This window comes from Delphinapterus leucas, chromosome 1, assembly GCF_059928025.1.
Source record: "Delphinapterus leucas isolate spDelLeu-1000000601 "Yukka" chromosome 1, BTC_Dleu_Yukka2, whole genome shotgun sequence".
NCBI classification, from domain to species: domain Eukaryota; kingdom Metazoa; phylum Chordata; class Mammalia; order Artiodactyla; family Monodontidae; genus Delphinapterus; species Delphinapterus leucas.
In genome coordinates, this window is record NC_143129.1 from 17127816 (window position 1) to 17155523 (window position 27708).

The window sequence follows — 27708 nt, forward strand, 5'->3', positions numbered from 1 at the left end:
ATAATTTATTTAATGAAACAGGTCCATAGAAGGCTTTTAAAAGAATTCTATGAACTTACTTACCTTTCCCTTTAACTATTAGATATTTTTATTTATCAACAAGTAGGTTTTGATTAGTATGGATTTTTTTCAAGACATGAAACATAAAATAACCAGTATAAATTCTTCTTCATATGTGTTTCATCTTTTGGAATATTCTAGATTAGTGTAAAAATTTAATTTTATATTAAAGAGTGCATTCTAATGTTTAAATCTGATTCTACTCTCGTCTTGTTTAATCCTGGAATGATACCCCTTCTGAAGTAATAATAACTCCCAATAGATTTTAGTGTTTATGTTTGTCTTTTAGGTTTGCTATTTCCAAAACTTATGACTTGAATGTAATACTCAAATATTGATGTATATGAAAGAATGAAGACTGATATGGCTTCAGCCACTGCAGAAAATTGAACACCCCCTAAATGGCTAAAGTCTTGCAGCTTTTCTCCTAATAAGGATAGCCCATTTTTAATGGAACATGGATTTTATTTTTTTTGCATGATGTTTTCTTAACAATGCACTGTCTTAGTCTCTGCATTTGTTTCATATTGTGTGTGTGTGTGTGTGTGAGTTTGTCATTTCTGATGTAAGTCAGGGTCTAGTTAAGCAGCTTATTTTGAGATGATGGGGTTCCTCTTGATACAGTCCTATTCCTATATTGGTAGGAAATTTAAAAAGTAGAACACAGAGGTGACATGATGGAGCATGATCTTCAGGTGGTTGGAATTATCTACAGTTTAAGGTTGTATTGTGTGGTTGAAAATAGTCTAGGGAACAAGCCAATGCACAAACAAAAGGAGCACTGAGAATCTTTCCTGAGGAAGTAAAATTACATAATGAAATATTCTCCAGTCATTGAGGGCAGGGGTGGACGGAGGAGAGGAGGATAAAACATAGCAGGGAAAGAAAAGTTTTCTACAATGAAGAGTGTTATCAACAAAAAAACTCAGAAAAGACTGCAATTTATTGATCTTTGCACTGCGCTCTCTCTTCTTCATTTATTACTTAGCCCAATCTCAGAAGCACTACTTGTTTTGCAGGTAGTAATAGAATTTAATTGATTTAGAATGAATACTAGCTAAGAAGCTAGGAAAGCTACATTTAAAGTTCCTTGGGTTACTAGTTAGCGTATGATTACACTAATCACTTAATCTCTCTGGTTCTCAATCTCTCAATCATAATGAAGGAGTTAGACTAAACTATCTTTAATGTCCCTACAAGTTCCAACACACTTTTTTGAGATTTGAATATGTTGGTCAGTTTATTTAGCAGCATATTGATCTTGTTGCTGAAATTCGGCCTCTGTACACCTGTGCTGGATTAAATCTCTGAGACGGAGTTTTGGGTGAAGTAGAAAGAAACAGCTTTCTTGCCTTGGCTAATGCCCTCAAGACTGTATGTCCCGCCCTGGAGAGGGTAGTGAGGAGTCTTATAGTGTTCAGGGAACAGGGCGTGGTCAGCTTGTGGACATTCTTCTGATTGGTTGGTGGTGAGGTCATCAGGAGTCAACATCATCACCCTTCTGGTTCCAACCAGTCTGGGGTCTCCGTGCTTGTGGGCAGCAGACAGATAACTTCTCCTACTGGCGGGGGTTTCAGTATCTGCAAAACGGCTCAAAGGACATGGCTCAGAATATTATCTACAGTCCTTGATTAAGAACTAAAAGTCCTTGACTTTGTTTAAAGGCTAAAGTATTATTATTTTATCTTGCTTGACTGTTTTCCTTTCTTTCTGCATTTTCTGACTTCTCTGATTAAATTTATTCTTTGACTAAAATTTTTCTACAGACAAAACACAGGCTCAGGACATGGGTGTGTATCTATTCTGGGAAGGCCTTGCAGGGTCCTGCTTGGTTACAATCTCATGAAGTGAGACGTGAAGATGCTTGCACACTTAAGTATTTAAGAAGTTTTAGACACTTTCAAAGAGAAAACTCTAAAACCAAAATAATCACATAACAAAGAGACTAAAAGGAATAAATGTAAATATTCTAATGAGGGCAATTATATATGCATAAATGTGCGTGTTATGTATGACTCTTTTTTGTATATGAGGAACAGTTTGAATGTACTTATTATAACCCATTTTTGTTGTAAATTTGATTTCAGGTTAAAATAATCTGAAGCATATTGACATTTCTCTGCACAAGCAACTTGCTTCACTAATTCACTTTCTCTAATTCAACATATCTTGGATGTTGCTTTTAGATTGGAAATTTTAGTGGATTAATAGGTAAGAAATACATTAGGTGGTACCTGTATATTTCAAAAGAAGATGGAGCCAGAAGAGCAGACAAAAACATTACCTGTAATAAAAACTTGCTAAAATACCAACTGCAGATGTGCCTGGAGATTATTCAGGAAAAGACATGCTCAACATAAAATTAAAATGCATAACTTATGAGTACATAAGTTTGAATCTAAGTTCAAACCTGAATTGTACTTAAGGTAAAAACCAGCTAGGAGATATAAAGCCTATGGCTCTATTTGGGGGTTGATCAAATATATGATTTAATATAATGTTAAAATACATTGTTTATTAAAGTGCTATAAACTATTTTAAGGTTAAGGAACAATGGGTCACAAAATTAATATTTTTTATCCTGTCCTGTTTTTCTCCAAATATTTAAAATCAACCTCACATTTATTTCACATATATGCTAAAAATGCTAATGTTACATTTTCTAATTTAAGTTGGGTCCTCAACAAATAAATCTATTTCCTTGAATAACAAATTAGGTAAGTAGGTTTAGGAAGCATATTAGAATTTTTATATGAAAAGTATGCTCTCTTTCTGCCACAGATGTTATGTTTGTGTTTGTAATGAATGTAATTCAGGATATTCATCCTCCTTGTGTGGACCTCAGATCCCCCCTAGCAACATATGTCTAAAACACTTGGACATACACAGAAATCATCCTTTTCGTAAAATGAGATGACTTAAGAAAACCTTCTGTTCCAGGACATCATTAGGAATGGAATACAGCCTGAGGAGAGAAAGAAAAAAAAAGTTATACAAACATATCCTTAGTGAAATATTTTCCCTTGCCAAGTTTGATAGTAATAACGACTACAGATTTGCACACCTGCACGGTGCGCCTTACTATTGTAATATCCTACTTGGCTATCTCTCTTCTAGGATTTTATATTGGTGCTTTCTAGAAAATTGATTATCTGAAATAAAGTCTATTCTTACCATCTTATCAATGGAATTTTAAGATCAGATATTTCAGATGAGGCTGAGGGCATCCTGAATACATTTTATGACAATTAGCTCACCGTTATCATTAAAATTTGGGGATAAGGAATTGACAGCGGAAAGAATGACAGCGGAGGAAAAAAATGAATAGTTCACTAGTAAAATATATTCTATAACTCAAAATTGCAATGGTTTCTCTTAGAGGAAGTCTCTTTTAATTGTTCACATCCAAAACGGTCAGCTTACACTTGAAAAACCAAGTTCACACAATTTGCAATCTTTGTTATTCTGCGCACCTAGTGACATAGGATGTCAGCACAATCAAGAGCCCTTTAGCTCCTTCCCACTCCTACACCTACCCATTCTCCACAGAATGAGCGTGTGCAGCCTGGGGGTGCTGCAGACTCACGGAAGCCAGAGGGCTTGATGAATTCATAGGTATCACCTCGACATGCAAATACCTACTTCGGTCGCCATGAATTTGTTTCTGGTGCAAGAATTGGACAGAGGGTGTACACACTAGTAAGACGTTTCTATGACTTTAACTTTCCTGGCCAAAAATGTGAAAAATACACGTTCTCATATCTGAAACTGAAAAAAATATATATTCATGGTGAAGGGGGCACAGACACGGGGCTACGACCCCAAACTCTTTTATTTTCAGAAAGGAAAGAGAGTAAGAAATAAGGGAGATATTTACCCATTTAGCAAGCAAGCAGGCATCAGCTTTATCTGTGTCTGGATTGTGAACGTAGGAAATGTAGGACCTTAAAGCCTTCACGTTGCCTGCTTAAAGCCCCTTTCTTCAAATTCACCCTTACAAGCTACTACTCTCCTAGGAAGGAGGAAAAGAAAATTTCCGCTGACCCAGCTCGTGATTTCCATACAGAGAGCAAAGAAATGAATGGAGAGGGGGATGGGACGGTGAGAAGCAAAGTGTTTCCTTTTCAACCGCAGAAAATAAGATTACTTACCAAGAACATTTTTATCCGGGGGAAATGTTTATTCCCTCTATCATTCGGCGCCTCAGTCTCTGCAAGAAATCAATTTCTACTCTACCTTTTCCTCCTATTTCTAAAAGAAAGAGAGAGAGAGCGAGAGAGGCGGATAATGCTTAAGCTTCAGGGTCCAGGGGAAGATACAGAGGGCAGAAGACTCCCACAGCGCTCTGTGCCCAGGTCCCAGCGCTGAGAGTGAACCCCTGGGAGGGAGGAAGGGAGATTCTCTAAGGAGGGTGCGGGGGGGTGGCGACGGGGGGATTCATTTCACTGTGAAAACATAAATCATCCGCAAAGAGAATCGCTAGCCCCTCAGTCACACAAGCAATACCCTAGGGGAAGTAGGTTTCAAAGAAAAAAAGGAAGTTCCTGAATTGAATGAGAGAGCGAGAGAGAGCGAGAGAGAGCGAGAGAGAGCGAGAGAGAGAGACTGGGATTTGGGTTTGGGATTTGGGCTTGGAGGAGGGATGGGGCCGTAGAGGAAAGGGGGAGAAGGAATAAATCTAGTCTTACCCGATCGATCGGGCGATCGTTTGTGCTGTATCGGACTATGAAAAAGGCAAGATAATGCATTCGGCAGCAAAGCCATTTCTGGCACCGTCTCCCTACGCAATTGTTTAGGAATAAGAGGTGACGCGGGAGTCTCACAGCCTGCCACCTGCTCCCCCAGGGACGGTCGTCAGAACCTCCAAAGCTCTAGCTTCTAAAGCGAGGCGTTTAGAGCTGAGGTTTCGAAGGGAAGTCAATTGCCTGGAGTCCCGGAGAAGCAGCCTTCGCCGAGGAAGCAGGACCTGGGAGGGCTCCTGCCGCCGCCGCTGCCGCTTCCACCCGCCGGTTCCCTGGCCCCGTGCCTAAGCCTCCCGGCACAGTGCCCCCGAAAGCGCCAGGCGACCCGGCCTCCTCTGCGTCTTCAGCCCCCAATGCAAATCGCGGATGATCTGGTCATCCTAAAGTGACCACGGTGGTTATTGGGGAGCTTGGTTGTGTTGGGTTCCTTACTACGCCTCCCTCGGTTGCTGCAAGGGAGAGGGTTCAAGGGAAATCCTAGTGAAATGCACTGATGGAATACTATTAATCCTAATGAACATGTTCCCAATGCAGGTAACTCTTAAAGAACCGAGAGTGGGAAGATCAGAGCAGGATTTCCGAAGCGGTGGCCTCTTGAATTCTCATTGGATCCTTCCCAGCAGCCTAAATCACTCTTGCTGCTGTATCTATCAGGATGACTACAGCCTCGCTCCCTAGTTCTCTCTTTATCCCGCTGTCTTCAACACATCCTTTTACTTCTCTTTGCAAATTTATCTGTAGTCCACTTCCTGGTCTCTGGGGTTACACAGCTTCTAATTTTCCCCACTGTATGGGGCTGTACAGTCCGTAAAATTTCACTTTGTCTGCCTAAGGCTCACCACAAATAAGCCCCCTCCCACTCCCCCTAAAATAAAAGGCACCTCTTTCACACTTCGCTTCCCTCCCTTGGGGCTTCCTGGCTCTGCGTGTAACTTGTTTTTACTTGGTATGCCACCAGGAACTGCTGATTATTTCAAAGTTGCACCACCCTGAAGCTCATCACTTTACCTTGGTTTGGAAGATCATGGAATATCTGTTGGCATCTTGGATGTATTTTTCTCATAGTCATCTTGCTTCCTGAAATTTCCTCTGGTAAGTTCTTCTCTTTATACGTTGTGAGAAACTTAGTAGTAGTGTTATTTTTAATAAGCTTGTTAGTTTAAAAAATGTCTCATTTCTTACATTTTTGTCACTTTCAGAACTCAAAGATCTATGTGAATGTGTTGATTAATTAGTATGTTAGTTGCAGTTGTGCTGATGTAGCCCATGTAATGAATTACCCTATCACCTTTTACATTCTTTATTTATTTCTGCCCTCATTTATATTTCAGGTTATAGGAAACATTAACCATCCCCCCCCCCAGTAATGCTTCTTGGCACACATTCCTGAGCCATTTGAAAGGTCAAATTTTATGTTTATCTAAGAGTAAGCTTAACACAGACCTTCTGACAATTGCAGGGTCTGGCAAAGTTCACTCTTTCCTGATCTTCAGAAGGTTGTTCAGGTCACTATTTGTTCATCGTAAGCAATTACATGAATAGGGAGGACTTTTGTAAAGTGTATTTTTATGAGTTTAGCAGGATACTAAACACTAAAAGCCACTGTATGGTAACATGAGGAGTGTGAGTTTTGAGTGCACCATTTTTATTTTTATTACAACATCCCAAATCACACATGAACACATTATTTTGGGTGTTGTATTTAAATTCAGGCATCACATTTGGGAGTAGGTTTCCGATTTTGTGAATTTAACGGGTGAACAGTTAGTTGGACACAGAGTGCTCATTTCAGAGGAAGAGAGCTATCAGAAGAAAGCAGTGATTATCTTGGTACTAATCATTGAAATTCAGGGACAGACTTTATATGAAAAATTTAATTGCCTCAATCTTCACACTTGTTCAACCCCCAGACTCAATTTTAATAAGTATGTTAATATGTCAGTGTTTTTTTCTTTTATGAGCATTTTTATGAGATTAACTGACAGCTATGATTATCACTTCCCCTTTAAGTATAGGTGTGCTGAGAAACATTTAAATCTTAGCTTTTACTTCACACATTGACAAGGACACAGAATTTATTAATTGCCAAACCCGAATGTATCAGTCGTCTCTAATGCATGCTGAGGTTTGGGGTTTTTTCTCTGTGAACCCCCCTCCCAACCCCTCCCCATAAGAACAAGTTGCTGCTTTCTACATTTCTGGTTATTGGGATGGATGGAGGTGAAAACCTATTGTTCAAGATTTTCCTTCTTTCCTTCTTTCTTTTCTTTCTTCCTTTTTCTCTCCCCCCCCCCGCCTTTTTTAAATTTCTCGGAAAGAACTATTTCTGTCGTCATTGATGGCTGACTCGACACCCTAAGTCATGCTTTTTTAAATTCAAAAGCCCTTTTAGCTTCCAGACAGAAAAGTACTCCAGCTGCGGCATCATCCATCCCCCATCTCGGGATTCAAGGGCTTTTCCCCCTTGGCTTCCACCGAGAGAACGGGGCTGCCTGTGGTCCGCACCACTGGGCTCCCCTCACCCGTCACTAGTTTCTACCTGGTCTCCTTCCCAGCCTGGTCGTCCTGACTGACAAGTGCCATCAGCGCCCGAGACTTCAGCTGAAGAAACGAGGGGCTTACCATAATTCACCAATTCAAACATCCTCTTTGGAGGACTGCTGCTTTTGCGCAGGAGTGGAGGGAGGGAAGGAAAAAAAAAAAACAAACCCAACTTTCCGTGCAGTCAGATCTTTGCTTCTTAACCTAGTCTACTCCAGTAAGGCACAGACGTCAGGTACTTAGGTAAGTGCTTTTTTTTTTTTTTTCCTGTATCATAACCTGAAACTCAGGTTGGTGGAGGGGAGATGTGCATTGCACCGTCAAGGACGCTTTAACCGGGAGGGCGAGCAACAGGCGACTCTGCCTGGAGATTTGTCCGCAGCTCGTGGCAACGCCTAAGCCACCTGGGCGCCGGGAGCACGGAGGACAAGGTGCGCGGAGGACAAGGTGCCCTGTAGACCGGGCCGCCCGAGCTTGGCGCCGGGAATGGGGATGACCCTCACGGGTGGGGACAGTGCCCCGCGCCCCGCCCGCTCCGCCGGCGCAGGCTCGGCTCTAGGCCCCTGCGGCGAACGGGCGCCCGGCGTGGGCATTCGCAGCCCTGGAGCCGGGCGCGCGCCAGGGGGTTCATCCTTGCTTCACGCTCCATTTCCAGTCTTCCTCCCGCCGAATTTGAGCAAAACCTCTTTTCTGTGCTAGAGGCCAGATTTGGGAGCTCTAGAATCCCTCAGCAGCGCCCATCTGCGTTTGTATTTATTAATTATTATTTTTAATGAGCTGTACCTAGGACTAAGAAATGACGGCTCTCCAGCATGCCTGCTTCATAAAAAATGAGTCTCCATCCATCCGTTTAGTTGGGCTTAGAATTGCTGACTTCTCAGGCTCTGTGTGAAAGTGTTGCTGACCGTCACACCCTCCCTTCCTTCACCAACTCGCAGGAATCCGGAGGGTGGAGCGGTGGGGGAAAGAAAGAGTTGGATTTGAACTTGGAGCCAGAGGTTGGAATATAAGTGAAAAGCAAAGAGTAAGGGTTGTGAGTCTTTCAGCTTCTGTTATACACACTTGCAAGTTAGGCTTTTCGGTTTCCGTCCCCCTTTCCTGGAGGCGGGGCGGGAGGTAGGAGGGTCCAGGCTGGGAGCGCTCCCCTCCGGCGTCCACCCGAGAGGGGGTGGTGCTTCTGGGCTGCTGGCGATGCTCGTTCTGCAGCCGAGCAGTGGCAGAGAGTTTAAGACTCCGGTGGCTGTTCTACTAGTCTCCAAGAGTTGAGCCACAGTCCCTTTTACTTTGCACCAGGTCAGAAACGTAATCAGCCCTTTAGAGCAGGGACCACCTTCTGATGGGAATCCGACTGGGAAACGCTGGGGAGGCTCTACCCTTGAAGATAAGATGCATGTTTCCGGCTGTGTGAGATACCAACCCGAGGCTTGAAACGAGGAAGAGGTGACTGGGGTTGCTAAATAACCCTCCTATTGCTTACAAATAGTCTAGCCGGTCAAATAGATGTAAGCAAAGAAGAAAGCACCAGGGTATAAAACTGTCACAGCAGCTTCGAAGACGGATGATTCAGATTTGGGGTACTTTTTCTTTTGTGAGCTGTTTAGATTTGTCATCATGCAGTTAAGCAGGTAAGGACTGAATGTCTATATTTTATTGACAATGATATAACCTGTGTTTGACCCCTCCCGTGGTAATTTTTCCCTGTTTGAAGCGATGGAATACATGTATTTTCAAATGGGTCTGCTATGATGCATAACTTCTTGATATTTGCATTCAAGAACCATTTAAATCCACTTAAATGTTTAACATGCATTCACTTGAATGTTCAAGGTACATTTATTTAAATGTTTAACAATGTTACAAAAATCATAAACTTGGCCAAGGTGAGAGGAAGAAATGGGGAGGGTAGAAGTTAGAGGAAGGAATGTAGAACCCTAATGAAGGATGTAAGCTAGTAGTTGCAGAAATGCCTTAAAACTGCTTCTTGTTAAGGTCATAGACCTGAATATATAAAGGAGAATTGGAGAACTATTAAGGGCGTCTTCAACTAGCAATTTAATTCTGACTACTTGAGAGAAATGTTTTGTGGGTATTTTCATGTAATTTTCTCAATTTCAAAAAAAAAAAAAATCCTTGGGGTAAAGGTGGGTTGAGTTGTCAAATAGGATGAGAAAAGAGCTTGCCCTAAAGCAGTGTTATGTATGACCCCAGTATAGAAATCTTTGGGCTTAAGAAACCAGTTGGAAACTGAAAAATAAAATATAAACACATTTTTTAAATTATGGAAAATCTCCCATAAATAAAGCTTTTTAAAATTCCAGGTTTTGGAGTTGTATAATGTTACTAGCCAATAGATTTATTCCACTATCAGACGTAACAACCCCCAAAAATCTCAATTAAAATGAAAACCACAATTTGAATAAGTTATGTTATTATTATTGATATTGTTTTGCTTACATGTTGAAGGAGTCTGGAATCCCCACACAGTGAAGCAAAAAATTTTGATAAGATATAATCCTAAAACTATTTCATTTATTTCTAACAGTTTTTCTTTTCTAAGAAATTGTACTCTTTAAGATTTTTCTCTGGAAATAATTTTAGTACTTACATTTATTGACGTAGATCCCTGATCAATAATTTTTCTGCTTGTAAGGCTCACTGATAACATCTTGAAGAAATATGAAAGATAATTGTGACTTTGGGTCATAAAATTGCAAAGTTATGGTGCTTTTCTTAGTTTGATGCAAGAGGTAGTTTTTACTCCACTGGAAAAAGTAATTTGTCAATGAATTCCAATTCCTGAATTCTTTTGCATTTTACTCTCTGGAGTTCTATTGCAGTGAATATACCATTATTATACATTGTATTACATATGTATGCCCACTTTTGGGTGAGTGAAAAAGGTATTTATTTTAAATTACATTGCTTTAATATTGTTTTTAAATGAAGTAGACATGATACCATATGATTGATTTCATTTATCATTTAATCAGATAATGTCATTCCAGCTTCTCATGAGATATTTTCTCTTAATAAACTCAACATTGTAATGAAAATGTACATTTTTTATAAAATACAGTACATTTTGATTTTCTTCATGCAGAATGATTGATATATGATAATCAAGTAAATCAAACCTAAGTAGGAAGAAACCATTGGGACTCTAAGAGTGTGTGTGTGCATGTGTGTGTGTATCATATACATACATGCATATATGAGATTAGCCTTACTCCTAGATTTGTGTGTTTTTTAAATAAAGATGGAATTTCTTTTCTGAATAGTGCCTTTGTGTGTTTCTCTCTACAAGTGCAAAGAACTCAACTGATAGGACTTCAAAACTTTGATGCTCTGTTATCAGCCTATACTTCAGTTTCCTATATTACCTGTTATTTTGATTTTTTTCATATTATCTCCAAAAAGAGTAGTTACTGAGTAGAGTGTCTAAAATTTTAATAATTTAGAAAATTAGATATTAGTATTAGAAGTTCAAAGTTCAGACGCAAAGACAAATGTAACGCCCATCCGTGGCAAGTTTAGCACAATCTATCTTTTATTAAAAAATATCCCAAAGGTGTTTGTATGTTATGATTATGACTTATGATTAATGAGGTCCTCTTCTAAGATTCTTAACAGTTTTCTTTTTACCTCTTAGTATTGGGTTATTATGAAAAGTAGAGAGAGATGGATCTAAGAACACTTCCTCAATTTTATTTCTAGTTCCATCTCACTAATGCGATCCTAGTAAGGTGTCTTGACTACTCCTTCCAACCCTCATCTCTCACATGGTTGAAAACACCATCTACTTCATAGTATTTTTGCAGAAAAAATGACAGAAGAGATGAGGATGCTTTAAAATTACAAACGTTATGAAAACAAAATATATTTTGAAAAAGGTACCATGTATGTTTGATTTTTTTGTTTGGTTTCTGGATAAAATTCTTTTTCCATGCAAGAAGTAATGTTGACTCAACTGAAAAAAAAATTAGTACCAAATATTCTTGGTCTATGTTTTTATGGAGTCTAATGAATTTACATAGCATCTCTTTTGTTTTGATATTGTGTAGCTAAAAAACAAAAAACACAAGCTTAAAGAGTACACTCTTTAAGGCACATTAGTTCTTATTTACATCGTATTTACCTTGGCTTTAATGAAGTTCTCGGAGAAGAGTCACTTTTACAAAACTAGCTGCTCTTGATTGACTTTTCAGCATCATTTAGTGAAAGTCTGATTTCTTAGCAGATTTATATTAACTTGTTGATCTCTGTCAGTTTAATTGAAAACAAGATCGAAATATTCTCATATAACAACTTTCATAATGAAGAAACTCGAGAAAAGCCAGACTTGTAATTTCTGACATTATCAACTCATATTCAGCTTACCAGGATTAATTAGGTGACATCTAGCATTGTTGGTGTTTTAATTTAGCAGCTACATGGATAAGTTCATTTAGACATTTAGTAGTGTAACTCTGACCAGTTTTTCCATGCACTGCTATTTGGTTTTATGATTTTAATATTTACAATTCATGAGTTCTAAAGGAGAGCAAAAGAAAAAAAATTGTGTTTAATATTATTGATTGCTAATGGATGATCTTGATTCTTAAAAGGAAATAGTATTAAGATGCTTATTCTAGTCTATAAAAGAGTAAAAGGTTCTCTGAAGATGAAATTTAATCATGAACACTAATGGCCCTTTTGCTGAAAATATATCTAGAAGTCCTGGCCTAGCTCCCCTTTTTTTTTTTTTTTTCTTTTTAGCGATATCAAATAGCCACTCAAACCATTTTACACTGGTCATCAAATATCCCCATCAATAACATTTTAAGGCTTTTATTGTTATCATTTCAAGGCATATTTGATGGGTTATTAAGAATATTTATATCCAATTAGTTATTTGCAGACCTATCCAGTTACAAAATCTCCATAGATAATTATTTCATAAGCTATGAATTAGCTCTTCTATACTTATGGTTTGAAATAAAGTATTCATGCAAACAGTTCTGGGATATTTCTCAATTTCATATTCAAAATAACAAATCATGAATAACTAATAGATGCTCTAATTGAAATAAACACAGTTATTTTCTAACCAGTTTTGCATTTCCCCCAAGATTAAAAGATATAACTAATATACTTTTAATGAGCTGATTGAATTACTACATATTTTATCATGACATAAATAGTTGTGTTAATTTTGTAACTGTTTATTTTTAACCAGGAAAGCATAAATTCAGATGTGGAAAAATGACATGCAATATAATAAATTAGGAAATCTTAAAGAGTCTTATTCTTCTATATTCATTGCTATTTCTTACACACAATTCATAATTTCTCAAATTTTTTATTTTTTAAGTTTAGAGTTAAAAATGGTATGTATCTCAGTGTAAACTATTTTTATTTATAATTATTTTTTTAGGAGCATTTGTATTAATGCGTAACCCTAATTTACTCAGATGTGGATGCCTCTAAAAGCACCCAAGGCATAGAAAATTTCTTTTAATAGCTGATAAAGGAGCTACCATGTTATAGTTTCAGCAAATTAAATCTATAAAATACACATTTATTGATTAAATTAATAAATATGTTAACATTACATTCGAACGTATTGTAGCTCTCTGCTATATAAGAATTATTGTCTCATAATGGTGTGTTTCATTTAAATTCCATTATAGATTTATTGTGAAAGAACACTTACAGATAGACTTATTCTTCCTGGTTTCTGCAGATATCAGACAGCCTCATCAGGATTGAGCTGTTTTTTATGAACTTTTCTGGAGTTTTGCATTTTGTTAATTTTAAAAGCTATCTCTAGAATATTGCACTATTAAAAAGCAATCTAGCCTTGGGAAGACCAGAATTGAGTAAGCATGCATTTAGCTTTTCAGTGTCAAACAGTGGCTGTATATAAACACACTGCTACTTTACAGATTCATTTAACACTCTCACAACTGAAAACTATAATCTTTTAAACATTTCAGATGATGTCCACAAATATAAGCCAGTTTGGGCAAGTGATTAAGTCAAATCAAGGAGTAAATTTAGCATGGGTTCACTCAAGTATCATAATACAAAATCACATATGTTTATGCAGGTTGTTAATCATGTGTTCTTTGTAATTTGTAATATCTTTGATATGTATGCACTTTTAAGATGCAAGTATTTGTAACTGTTTAATACTGTGTACAGAAGCTCCTTCTGTTTAGCTAAAGTAAATATAGAACAAAAGTTAATTCAATCGCGAAATTCCTGGGGTAGACAATACAGTTGTGGCTTTCCTGTCTTTAGTGTGGCAGTATTTCTAATGGTTTGAAAAATCAGCCCCATAAATGTATGTACAGAGATGGTGGAACAGTCTTTTTCAGACGTGAACACCTCAAATAGTAATGAACAAAATCTAAATATTTAGAAGAAAATCATTAAAGGTTGAATAAATCACACAATAAAGTAAACAAATGCTCCTTTAAGATAATTAACCCATACTTTTCTCAAAATGTTCTTATATAACAGCAAATATATTAATATACAGACCAAGTCTAGCTTACTCAAAACATTTAAATTGAGTGGCTTTACTTGAATTTATAATGAGAATTTCTGATTATTCATTCAGACCTGTCACCAATATACAAAGTTTTAATACATTATATACATGTGAAAAGTAATATTTCCAAGATTATACTATCAAATAATGTGGAAGAAGACTAAACTTTCCAAAATTGAATAATCTAGAAAAAAAATGAATTGCCAGTGATCAATGAACAACAGCAACAAACTAGAAAGTATATTTTCTGTTCCTTATTACTAATTTCACTCCAAATGAAGTTTTTTTTTTTTTTTTTTTTTTTTTTTTGCGGTACGCGGGCCTCTCACTATTGTGGCCTCTCCCGCTGCGGAGCACAGGCTCCAGACGCTCAGGCTCAGCGGCCATGGCTCACGGGCCCAGCCGCTCCGCGGCATGTGGGATCTTCCCGGACCGGGGCACGAACCCGTGTCCTCTGCATCGGCAGGCAGACTCTCAACCACTGCGCCACCAGGGAAGCCCCCAAATGAAGTTTTTAAGCAACTTGTTAATTTGAATTCAAAACCTGTCTTGAGTAAGCGATTATGATAGCATGTGAGTTTTTTGGATTTGTAAGAGATACTCTTTCCTACTTACTGAAAGTTTCACAGTCACTTAAAAAATAGCACTTTCATTTTTTGAAATGTGAACTAAGAGAAATGAATCCAGTCTTCCCTGTGAATTGAAACTTAAAGTTCATAGCTAAGAAAAAGGCAATCCCAAGCAATTTCTTAAGAAGCACAAAATTATTCTTGAACCTTTTTTTTTGACTAAAGTACTTGTTTTCAGCATCTTCTCACCTTTGAGTGCAGACAGATTCTAGACTTACACCGCTCCTCCCCAACACACACAGATTTTTGCAACACTTCTCTCCTTATTTGAGAACTTGTAGATCAAGGACATATTATTGACATTTTAAATGTATAGCTATCTTTATATTTCAGCTAAAAAGGTAACACTAATTATGTTTGAACTGTGTGGAGAAAAATAACTTGGAGCATCCATGTTTCCTCTTAGAGTGAACTCTAGCAGGTTTTCATGTGTCTCTTCCATCCATCCATGAAATGTGAACATTTTAACACATCTCTTATTTAACCAATCAAAAAAATGAAACAACAAATTACAACCATATGAAGACAGGCCAGAATGAATATAAAAGATCACTCATGTCATTATAACTTTGTAAATCTATCCTTAACAGCTTCTCTTTAAGGAGATCAATTTGGATTTAGAGTGAGACCCAACAACTCCAATATAAACTGCTGTGATTAACTATTAAAAATATTTCTTTCTCATCCATAATATTGAATCAGTAAGGTAAACAAAAGTTTAATCTAGCTTCACATGATTCTTTCATGAAAAAAGTGATAACAATTTGATATGCTTTACTGTCTTTTGGATATAGATTTGCAAAGTTCTAAGCTGAAGATAATTTATTTGCTCAGCATTTGAAATTGGACAATTATTAACCGATTATTAAAAGTTTATCTATTACCAAATTTTGATCTCAGATAAGTCCTGCAATATTGATTTCTATGATTATTATTTAGAAGGTATTGCCTGACCAGTTCAGACAATATGATTTTAAAAATTACCACTATTACACTAGTATGTACATGATATGCTGGGTATTAGCTAATACTCAACAGTTTCTATGTGTCAGATATAGTAATGCCTCATTTATTTTTCCCTATAATATCCTTCAAAATCTGGCTGGCTCTTTTAATATAAAAACTCTCTTCAATAATACAGATTTAAAAAAAAATAAGTTTACTTTACTTTACTTTTGAAACTTAGTATCTTAAATTCTTTATATCTCCCTGAATTTGGAGACAGTTTGAGCTATTTTAAAAGTTAAAGTAATATATTGACAAGAGTGGTCCTTGAAAATACCAAATGCTTTCAAAATTCCACGTTGGGGAATAATGGGGAAAGCAGGTGTTCACTGTTAGAAAAGAGTTTAGTAACACAAGGTAGAATATATTGCCAATACCAGGCACTGTAAGGGTAGCTACCATATGCAAATATGGGCCATCCCAGCATCTTTGGCAACTGGGTAAGCTGTGCAAAAGTCCATTGCTGAAGACTCATTCTACAGTTAGAAATACCCAGTTCTGACACTCTTTGTTAGCTGGTGGTTCAGAAGAAATTGGAAAACAGCAGACAGATTTAACTACTTGCTGCTAGATTGGTTTGCTTGTTGTAGATCATGTCTTTTTGTTACTTTTGGTTCTTTTTCAAGAAATATTTATTGGATGTCTGATCAATGGTGTGTGCTAGGGTAAAGCTTGGGAATATAACAATGAAAAGATACAATTGCACTTAAGAGGCTTATGGGTTTTTTTGCTATTTGAAGTACACTTTGATTTAATTAATCCACTCAGGCAAATTTAATGCTTGGTCACTCATTTTATTTTCACACATGTCCAATTTTGATATTGTGCATATAATTCTCTTTAAGAGAAGAGGAGGGCTGTCAAATTCCTCAGTATACAGATAGGTCAGTAAAGAAAGTATTTTCTATCTAGAGAGTTAAAGGATGACTATTAAGAGAAATGGAGGAACCAGGACGGTTCTGCTAATAAAGTCATAATAATTCTCAGAGTGATGATTTAGTTGACATCTGATTGTGTGGTGATTTTGTTTGTTTGCTTCAATGTTAGCTTTTTTCCAATGGAAACATTTTTAATGGGTTATGCCTTTTGATTTTTAGGAATTAAAATTAATAAAAAATCATATTAACATTACAAAAATGCACTTTATTAATTTAATTTTCTTATTCTATCATGTATTTATTGAGGGCCTTCCGTGTACCAGGTACTTTTGTTGGTGGTACAGGTGCATTAGTGAATCAAACAACACAAATCCTTGCCTATTGTTGCTTATACTGGAATTCATTATCACAGGAATTTCAGGAATTGTTGCATTATTACAGGAATTATTATCCTGTAAGTTGAATGATCCCTGTAACCAGAATTAGAAGATAGGTCAGGAGTCCACTGACAATGTTTATAACCCACACTCCTAGGTTGAAAAGTTTGAATATTTTCATTTCCTTGCAAATGGATAAAAAGAAACTGAAGATTATTATTTTGAAATTTTAAAAGTTTTCCCTATGGCCTAAATAATCAGGATCTTTAAAAAACAATTTTTAATAATTTTACTAACCTTTCTTTGAAGCTTTCTTAAACGTACTCTTTTGTGCGTGTGTGTGTGTGTGTGTGTGTGTGTGACTTCAGAAGATACACTTCTATTTGCGTTTCTCTGTAGAGTAATTTCTAATTAAAAAGCTTATTTCACCTTCTAGGCCTGGTTAACTCCAAAACAAGTTTTAGTCCCCTTATAGATCAAGAGATTGATTTATTGTCCATTTGGACACCAAACTTCAAGTTTTCTGAATTTTATCCCAGTATTATGTCTTAGTCTTGGAATATATTAGTGAGTCTTTATTTACAGTAGTTCAGATGCCTTTGCTGAGCAGCAAGTTAGTATTGTACTTTCAATTTTTACTCAGGATCACTATAAATATTTTTAAAAAAAGCATTTCTAAAGCTTTGCAAAACTGTAACTGCTGACGTTGTCCATAAAGGCAGGGGCAAAAGGTTTATGATCTTTGCATTTACATGGATTTGCACATAGTATGTTTTTTTAATTAACTTTTTCCTCAAATTCTCTTTAAATTTACATTTATGTGACAGAATTCTTTTTACTGACAAGAGATATTTTATTCTCCTCACAAACGAGAATGCGTTTTATTATTGGATCATGCCAGAAAAAGCAGAATCATATTGCCAGTTATAGTAACCATATTAAATCCAGATGTCTGTTACCATTATTTCCACTCCACTCCTGTACATTGATTATTTTAATCTTTATTTTAGGCTGTCTTCTTTTCCTCTGTTTTCGTAGTCAAAGATACTAGTTATAATAAGGTTTCTGAAGCATTCCTTGTATTTTGCTTTAAAATTAGATTTTATAATCTAAATATACTATTCTAAACATCCTGCCTCCAAACTTCGTTCTTTAGTCTGTGGTCACTTTCCTTTTGAATTAAAATTGAGTACAATCTGAATCTTACCAAGATTTTTTTAATATAATCACTTATGTTGAAACACCAAGATATTTTATGTTTAAAATGTAAAGATAACCCAGGTTACTCTTGAACTTTGGGCTTTTAAGAATAATTTCTCCTATGTTCTGGACAGAATTAAAGAATGGAACTCACTTTCTCTTCATTTTTTCTAATCAGTTCTACCATCAGGTAGTAGCATTTAACTTCCTCTTTATTGGTAGGACAAGATTGTATTGACAGGATCAAGCAGGAGATTAGTTCCCTCTGCAGTATAACCTCCTCAGAGGAATACAAACCCTCATTAAGATGGAAAACACTTAAAGCTGTAATTCAGAGGCACTGTATTGCCTGATCAGCTAAATAAAATAAATAACGACAAGGACCCTCTGGAATACAGGTTTAGCAGAGTTAAATGACTAAAAAGTTTCACTTCTAAGGCCAGTCTTACAATGTGATTTAAAACAAGGAAGCCCATTTTTTTTTTTTTAAGAATAAGAAAAGTGAAAAAGTACAATAATAATGCATTACTAACATACTAAATAATGAAAATCTCTTATAAGCAGACTTAATGAAGCAGCTCATAAGGTTAAAAAAATAAAATAAAATAAAGAGGAATTCAAGTCAGTGCATGTTCCAAAACCTTACAATCAATGCGCATGACAGAGTTTTAAGCATTAGAGGCCAAAGGGATTACTATGCCAGCCGATCCTTCATCATCTGGTCATAAACAAAGGTGTTTAAGAGGATAATAGTAGTATATTGTAAAATTTAGAAGACTAATGAATGGAAATCCATCTACAGTTATTTAAATAATTTTCAAACCACCATATTGAAAACAATTTAAGGTAGTTGTTAACCCACCCAAACGTTTGTTTTTCAAATTCAAAAGGAATTGCTAATTCATATGAATGCATTCCATTCTTTCTGTAGCTGTAGTCTCTGAGTGGGTAACCTCAGGTTTCTGCGATGCCTGGAGTTGAAAGGGTTTGTTGTTTTTTTTTTTTTGCTTTAGGGATTAGCGTTACTTTTAGCTTTTTATAAATTAGTTTTACCTTCTTAAGGGAAAAATGAAAGAATTATCAATTCATAAGGAAAAGAAAAACTTAGTTTTTGGTTTAATTCCTAGATAGACTTAGTGATAAATTGCGTAGCTAAAAGTCAGAATGATTTTATTCCCATTTCAACATATTACTGTTTATTTGAACAGATGCACAGACAAAGGTAAAGCAATCACTTCTCTATACCCCTGGTGAAATATAGAAAAAAGAGTGGCAAAATCCTACCTATTTATATGGAATATGGTACACATTATGTAAAACATGCAAAATTTTATACCTTGATGAATATCTTGACATCTTTACATAATAAAATGCCAAATTCTACTCCATTAGGCTATTTAAAAATTCAATACCTTTAAATAAACAATGTCTAGATTATGGAAGAGCAATTTTAGGTCATTTGAAATCTAAAATTACAGATCATAACTAGAATTTAATTAAAGCCATAAATTAATACATCATTACTAAAGTGAGGATGTAAATCATTGAATAATGGAACTCTCATTCTTTTATTAAATTTGGCTATATACTATATGTAGGTCATGAACATTCAAAGATGAAAATCCATATGCACATGCATATTAGAAGATGATGCATTATATTATCCATGTGTTTGAATAAGCTCTTCAAACTGAATACTTGAGTTTAACTGGTGCTCTTAAAAAGCTATACCTTTAAAATTATTTTTGCTATATCCAGGGATCTTCCTTGCCAAAAGTTACTATAAAACATAACATATACGTATATTTTTAGCAGTAGTCCTGAGTTTTCACACTATTGTTCTTTAAAATAATCTTATTAGAAATGATCCTCATATTCTTGTCATTATTTGGCATGTTTGGGAACATAAGAAAACTGACCTTATATAAAAATTTATGATTACATTTCAACAGAATATTAAAGTCCTCTCATTCCACTGAAATGTTATTATTTCTCCCACTGTGAGATACCAATTCTGTTTTATGTATGTGGGATAGTATTTTTTTCTTTTAGTAAAACTGTAAAGCAATTTATAACAAGATCGAGTAATCAAGCCTATTGAATTAATCTTACAGTATCTCTGAACAGCAGATAGGTAAATTAAATCAGTCTGATCGTGAGTATACTTTTTAGCTCAATAGATAACACACACAAGCTGAAAACCTTAGTTTTCTGATTTTTTTAGTTTATGGTACATGTCTCAAAAGATATTAAACTGAATCACATTTAGTTGATAAGGATATAATCTTTATTGAAAACATTAAATTATATGGAGCAGATATGCTTTGAAAACCCATAATATGAAAACCTATATGATGAAAACTCATAATATGTAGTTACTCAGATCCCTTGCTTATAATAGCCTGAGATAAAGTTATCCCATTTTAATTTTATTTTCTATTTTTATTATTTATATTGTCCATTTAAAATTTTTATTTTTTTCAAAAGCATTTCAGTAAGTGACAACAAAAATCCTAATAAATAACCTTCAATATGCAATTAGTTCTAATTAGGCTGTAGTGTGGTATAACAGGGAGAGCTTGGTTTTCAGTTTGACTTCAAGAGAAATGCCATTTAAAGCTTGCTCTGCTGCATGTTTATTCACCTTGAACCTCAGTCATCTAAATAAGCAAATGGTGATAATAATGTATACCACACTGTGCAGCTTGGGGGTAAAATAAGGAAATATTGGTAAAATGCTTGGCATATCAAACGAACTCAATAAATGTTTATTTTGTTGTGAAGGAAATAAGTATAGCATGTCATTTTCATCATCACTGTCTTCCCCCCACCCCTCCACCCCGACTCTATAGGGTTTGGAGGGGCTTCAGATAAAGTTATCCCTAGAATATGACCTTCCAAAGCAGGAGGGGCAAGCCATTCAACTGCTGTTTCTATATTATTATTCTTTAAATTCAACAGTTGCAATACTATGTAAGACACTGTACTTGTTAACGAGAAGAGGATTTGTGTTTGACTTTCGCCGTGAACTCTCATTCATTTTGTCTATCTTCTGAAATCATGAATAATGGAACATAAATGAAAAGATTCCTAGTTGTCCACAATTGTGTGTGAGATCATGATAATACCTTATATTTTTACCTAAAGCTAGTACAGTAATTAATAACGATGCTTTCATATCCTTGTTCTTAACAATTTTTGAAGGTTAAGAATGCTTTGCTTTGATACTACTTGAACATGTCATTTATGATTATGATTTGGACACAGAAACCATGACCTCAGAACTCCATTTCTCTCTTTTCTCAGCTATCAGAAACTTTGCCATCCTGAAGCATAGCTCAGATGCAAACTCCTTCGTAAAACGTTCTTTTTTATTTCCACATCGAAGAAGTTTTCTTAATCTTGCCATCCATATCACATTAATTACACCTCAATTTAGTACTTAATCATTCACTCAGACAATACTTATTAAGCAACTTTATTTCAGGCACTTTGCTAACTGTACTCAGCTGTCATTAAAATAGGAATGATTATTGTCCTCCTAAAACAAAGTTTATTTGGAGGCGGGGAGGTATGCAGGCAAATAGATAAAATATACATATAAATATGCAGTGTAAATGTGCTATAATAGAGGAAGTAATGGCTTCGTAAACTATGACCAGTCAACCTGAAAGGGTCACAGAGTCTTTGTGGAGGAAGTCACAACCAAGGCTGAAGTTCAAAGATAGGGTAGGGTTGGGCAGGTGAAGGGATCCAAGTAGAAATCAGGTTCAGGTGCAGTAAACTGCATAAGCAAAGATGCTGAGGATAGGGAGAAAGTGAGGTAAGTTTGCGGAATACAACTATGACTGAAACAGAGTTGATGTTTAGTTGATAATGGTGCTGGCATACACACGGTGGGGCATATGGATGAAGAGTTAAGCAAGGGAAGACAATTTTATAAATTTTCTTAGAGTTTGGATGTTATCCAGAGGGCAAAAGCATAATTATATAAGTGGGGTAAAACTGTTGTACATTCACATTTATCTTTTTTAGTAAGATAACTTTTGCAGTTAAAAGAAGAGATTGGAGAGAGTCACAGGGGTGCTAGGATGACCAATTATGAAGCTATTGCAGTAATTCAGTGAAGAGGCAACCGTGAGACTGTTGGGGGTACAGAATGACTCAGTCAAGTAAAGTGGGTATGGAAGAAAGTGATAGATTTGATTCATAGTGTTACATGAGGGGGGGACCCCTTCAGGGCCCAAGAATGGGCTCTTGTCTAACACTCGGAAATGAATTCTCCGAGGAGGCACACATGTTGACAAAGCAAGAGACTTGATTGGGAAGCGGCGTCCTGGCGGAAAGCAGGAGGGTAAGGCAACCCAAGAGGACTGCTCTGCCCCGTGGCTCTCGGGTTTTATGGTGGTGGGGTTAGTTTCCGGGTTGTCTCTGGCCAATCCTTCTGACTCAGGGTTTTCTGGGTGGCGCGCGCATCTCTCAGTCGAGAGGGATTCCAGCGCAAAGGATCCTGGGAGCTTGGAAGGACACATCGTCTCCTCCCTCCGCTTAGCCCCGCCAGACAATTCTTCCAGGTTAGTTTTATCAGACATACTGTGGGCTGGCGTGTCCTCCCTCCTTTCAGCCCCTCCTGAATTCTCCCAGTTAGTTTTCAGCGGTGCACTGGGACCTCCTGTTGCAACGCAGCTCAGGCCAGCGGTTATCAGCGTGCCTAGCGGAGGCTGGCGGTTTCGGTCCGTGGTTCCCTCACAACAGGAGGAAGAACGCCTAGAATTTGGGATTTGGAAGGCAGAGGAAAGTAGGATTTGGGCTTAAAGATTTGAGTGGATGGGGCTTCCCTGGTGGCGCAGTGGTTGAGAGTCCGCCTGCCGATGCAGGGGACACGGGTTCGTGCCCTGGTCCGGGAAGATCCCCCATGCCGCGAAGCGGCTGCGCCCGTGAGCCATGGCCGCTGAGCCTGCGCGTCCGCAGCCTGTGCTCCGCAACGGGAGAGGCCACAACAGTGAGAGGCCCGCGTACCGCAAAAAAAAAAAAAAAAGAGATTTGAGTGAATGGAAGTATCTATCATTTTTAAGATAAGGGACCAGAAAAAGAAACAAATGGAAGAATGTTGATTTTCAGTTGACGGAAGTATTGGTTTTTGACAGAGGGGACCATAGGCAGTGGGTCCCACCTTACACACGGCCTTCCTCAGTTAATTCTAAATTTCTGAGGACAGAAGTGGTATTTTTAGTGATACCTGTGGTTTACCTCCATCTCAAAACATATCAGAGTATTTTGCACATTGTAAATGATAAATAAGATTTACTCTTTTATGCTTGTTTTCTATATTAAATAGGAATATAAACAATGAATAACTGTGGAAAAACTATTAAAAATTTACAGTTAAATGTTTTAACTTTTCCATCATTCATTCACTTATACAATGTTATATTTAACAGCTATTTACTGCAGAGCTAGCATTTATTTCAATACATAATAAAATAATTACCATATATTATGTAATATATGATAATACAATAATATGTTTTATATTTGAATAGAATTTGGGACCATTTTATACAGATATACTTATTTTATAATAATAAAATGATTCTAAAATTTATGCTTAGTAGAATAATATATTACATTTAATTACTTGGAAGAATGTGACTTTTAAATAAATACAATCACTTTGGGAATTGGAGACTTTATTTTGAAGATTGAAAGTTTTATATTTACACATTTTAGTATTAGTGATTATGAATGTTAAGGAGCTATTTTATAGAGAAATGCAGTAGTTGCTCAAATCGAGAAATTTAGAGAATGGGTATATGACCTTAGCAAAGCAGTCAGTTTTCCTTAGATTTTGTTCTAAGGGATTGAGAGAGAGAGAGAGAGAAAGAGATACTGACTAGAATATGTGGTAACATATAAACAATTGGTGAATCTAGTTGAAGGATATATGTGTGTGCTGTACTAGTCTCTTAGCTCTTCTGTGGGTTTTACATTTTTCAAAATAAAAAAAAGAAATATATTTGACACAATTACTTATGAAACTTCTTTGCATTTGCAAGGTCCCAAGTGGATTTTATTCCCTAAGAAAATACTTTAGATATGTTAGCAATAAAAATCAGTCCAAATGCAGACGTAAAAGAAGAAATCATACAGCATGCAATGTTAATTATTTAACGAATAGGAATCATTAGCATTGAAATACCAACTAGATATTGGATAATGAAATAATGTGGTGTAAATGATGAGCCTCAATGATGTTACACACAATTCTAAAGGATATATCAGTGATGCTTAGTCTTCTTTTTACCTTTATAGTTTCAGGTATACTAGAGATTCAGTCTCAATATGATAGGACATATTTTATTTTATAAATTTCAGTAGTTTATGAATTTCAAATACACATGGTATGTCAGTATTTTAGATAAAAGTAGTGCACTACCAGCCTGGAATAGGATTACAGAGAGCTAGTGAGGAAGAATAATTATATACTAGAATATATATGTATTATAATATTATGTGTATTTATGATGTATTTTATGTATTAGTATATATTACTATATATGTAACATCTTCTTGGTGTGTTTTCTTCTGTACAGATTCTCAAGGCCATTGGGTATTTGCAAGTAATAATGTTGTGTGAGTTGATAATGTTCTCACTAAATTTTATTTTATGAGAAAAAATTTGTTATGAGTAGGCCATGTACTAAAGATGTATTTTTAAACAGTACGATAATTCACTATTTTTACTTCCTTTTAGTTTATGAAAAGAAAAACTTGATCAATACCACTTTTTAACATGAACTCAAATTTTTGTTTTGTATTTAATGTTTTGTTGTGTTTTGAAGACAATGTTTGTTGTCTTCAATCTCTTTTATTCTTCATAAAATACACCCTTACATGTTCTGGAAAATATTGTGCATTGACATTGTTATTTCCTTAGTTGTTTGCTTAGGCACTTATCCAGGAATAGTAAGTTCAAGATCATTGTGCATTATCCCTGCACTCCAGGGAGTGGAATTGATGAATTCACTTACTTAATCATTTTCACTTTCTTTCATTGTACCTCATGATTTCTTTTCCTAGCAATACTTCTAAGTTTAGCTGTTTACTTCAGTAGTGACCTCCAAATGTCCTCAAAGGAATTCTACTGGTAATTGTCACTGGTAATCTATATCATAAAGTTATCATATTATAAAGGCCATTCAGTAATAATTTTAAAATTAGTACTCATATACAAAGGTGATTCAAATGTGCATTTACCTGCTTTTGTGACAAACTAGGCTAATGAAGTTCTGTTGTTCCTGAATATTGAGCCTAATGGCCACTTGTCCTAAGGATCTTTGGAAGCCTAAATACATAAATGTGTTAATGTATTTTAACACTACGTTTCTTCCTGTTTTGTAACTCTTCAAAGTTATTTCTCAAAGAAGGCTTCTGTAGAACTGTTGGGTGTCATAGTTCGGTTTATTGTACATCCCTTTAAAAAGACCTTATAATATAATGATTTCAGTAGTTCCCCCAAATTAATTTAAACTTGAACAGGATTGTTATTCCCATGTGCTAATAAACTGTTCTTTCAGAAAAACTCATTTCTGAACGTAAGTGGGAACATGTATCCATATCAGAAGTTGAAGAAACAGAAATAATTAAAACCTAACACTAACATTTTTAGGTAGTTCCCCTGTACACAATTTAGGAAAATCTTTCAATTTTCTTATATGTTAATATTAGGGAATATGAGGACCATGAAACATCTTCAATATATTTGGTAAAGAAAATAATAAGAGCAGTTGTTCTGGGTAATTATATATTGAAAAATGACAGAATTTTAAAATAGGACCTTCAATGTCATCTAGGTCAATCATATCCTACTTTCACAACATGCTGTTTCTTAACAAAGTCATGTACTTCACCACAAAGAGTAGGGTTTAATTTGATGGTATATAATTACATGATTTCCTATAAGTATGAAATATGCTTTGAAACACTCCTAATGTCCTTACATGCTATAGGTGCTTTTCTACGTGCTTTATGTAAGTATAAGTTTTTGGTAACAATGATTAATTTGCTACCTTGAATATATTTGATCAGCAGAATAAAAATGTGTGTTTCACAAAGATAAGGAATATTTATTAACCATTTGGGGATTATACCATACCATCACACATAATAATAATTCTTAGTTTATGAATGAAAATGAAATATACTGTTTTTAAGGTAAATAGTATTGCTTCCACATAAGGAAAACAATATGTAAAAAAATCTATTTTCTTCATCAGAACTGGAAGTTATGATCTGAATCATTTGACAGTGCTATATTTATACAAGTAATTGATGGGGATACAGGATCTTTTAACTCCTACTCCAAAGTATTTTTATTATGTGATATTGTCCTTTCTTATGATAAATCATTGTTAAAACATCTTCACTTGTAAGATGTCTTCTGTTACTTACAGACGAGGGCATATTTTAATCATCACATTTTAAAATCACCACATAAACAACTCATATGATTGGGGCAAATCAGATCGTATGTGGGTATTGAACCTTTTAATTGTGTAGAGGGTAAGACTGAATCTAAAGACCTAGGTCAGCCATATTGTATCACTGTTTTGAGATAGTTTTTAGTGGCAAAATTGCTGTATACCTCTCATATTGAAATAGTTCAGGATTAAATTGTGAATTACAGGGTTACAACTAACAGCAAATTAAAATTATCAATCGCCATAACCAAACACCAGAGACATATGGCAACTGTCATAGTTAAAATATTTTACTTAATACTGTGCATTTTGATGGCTTCCTAAAGAGATTTTGCTGATCCAAAATGCTCACAACCAAACTTTCTTGCTAGTCAGAATTTATATAATGCATGGTTCTATGTGTTATAAATAATAATTTTGAAAAAGTTTGGTGAGATGGAAAGTAAAATTGAAATTCAAATATTTGTAGAATATTTTGCATAGCATATAAACTGCGTCAGTTGCTTTGTGTAAGGTCATTTATATTATATCACATTGGGATGACACCTCTTTGTTACTTTGGTTTTGAATGCCTATAAAATTAATGTATGTGTTTTCATAGTTTATGTATAATCTATATTGTTTTAGTTTGTGTATGTATATAAATTTTGTAGGTATGCCTGTTTATCTTATGAATAAGACACAGATGTCCATTTAAATCTTTTAAATGTGCTAGAAATAATTTAATTATAATTCTGTTTAAATAATCAAGGAAGTTTTTCCCTAATAGAATAATGTTAAAAATAACTGAGCAAAAATGCATACCTCTACTCCCACCCACCCCCACATCCACCCATCCACGCATCTAAATATATTGCTAGAAATAGATAAATGATAGAGGCATAGATGCACACACTTATTTATTTACTTGTTTATGTATTCTTAGACCCACAGTTTCATTCCATCTCAGTTTATCTATATTTTAATCCATTTTAAAGCCTTTTTCTAATAAGTAAACAATAAAATACATGTATTAAAATTTATAACACAATTTATTAAGTAAACATATTCAGTATTTCTTTTGAAAGTGTCCAGTGTTATAAAACATTTAGGCTGAAAAAATAATTATGAGTCAAAACTTCTGATAGTTGTTGCTCAGTGGGTTTAATGATCCACTGTATGATGCTGTCCTGACAAGGCTTGCTGTAACTCAGTGACTTATTTTCCAATAAATACAAAAAGAACCAAAGTATGAAAGATATACAGCTCTGAAAAAAAGAAA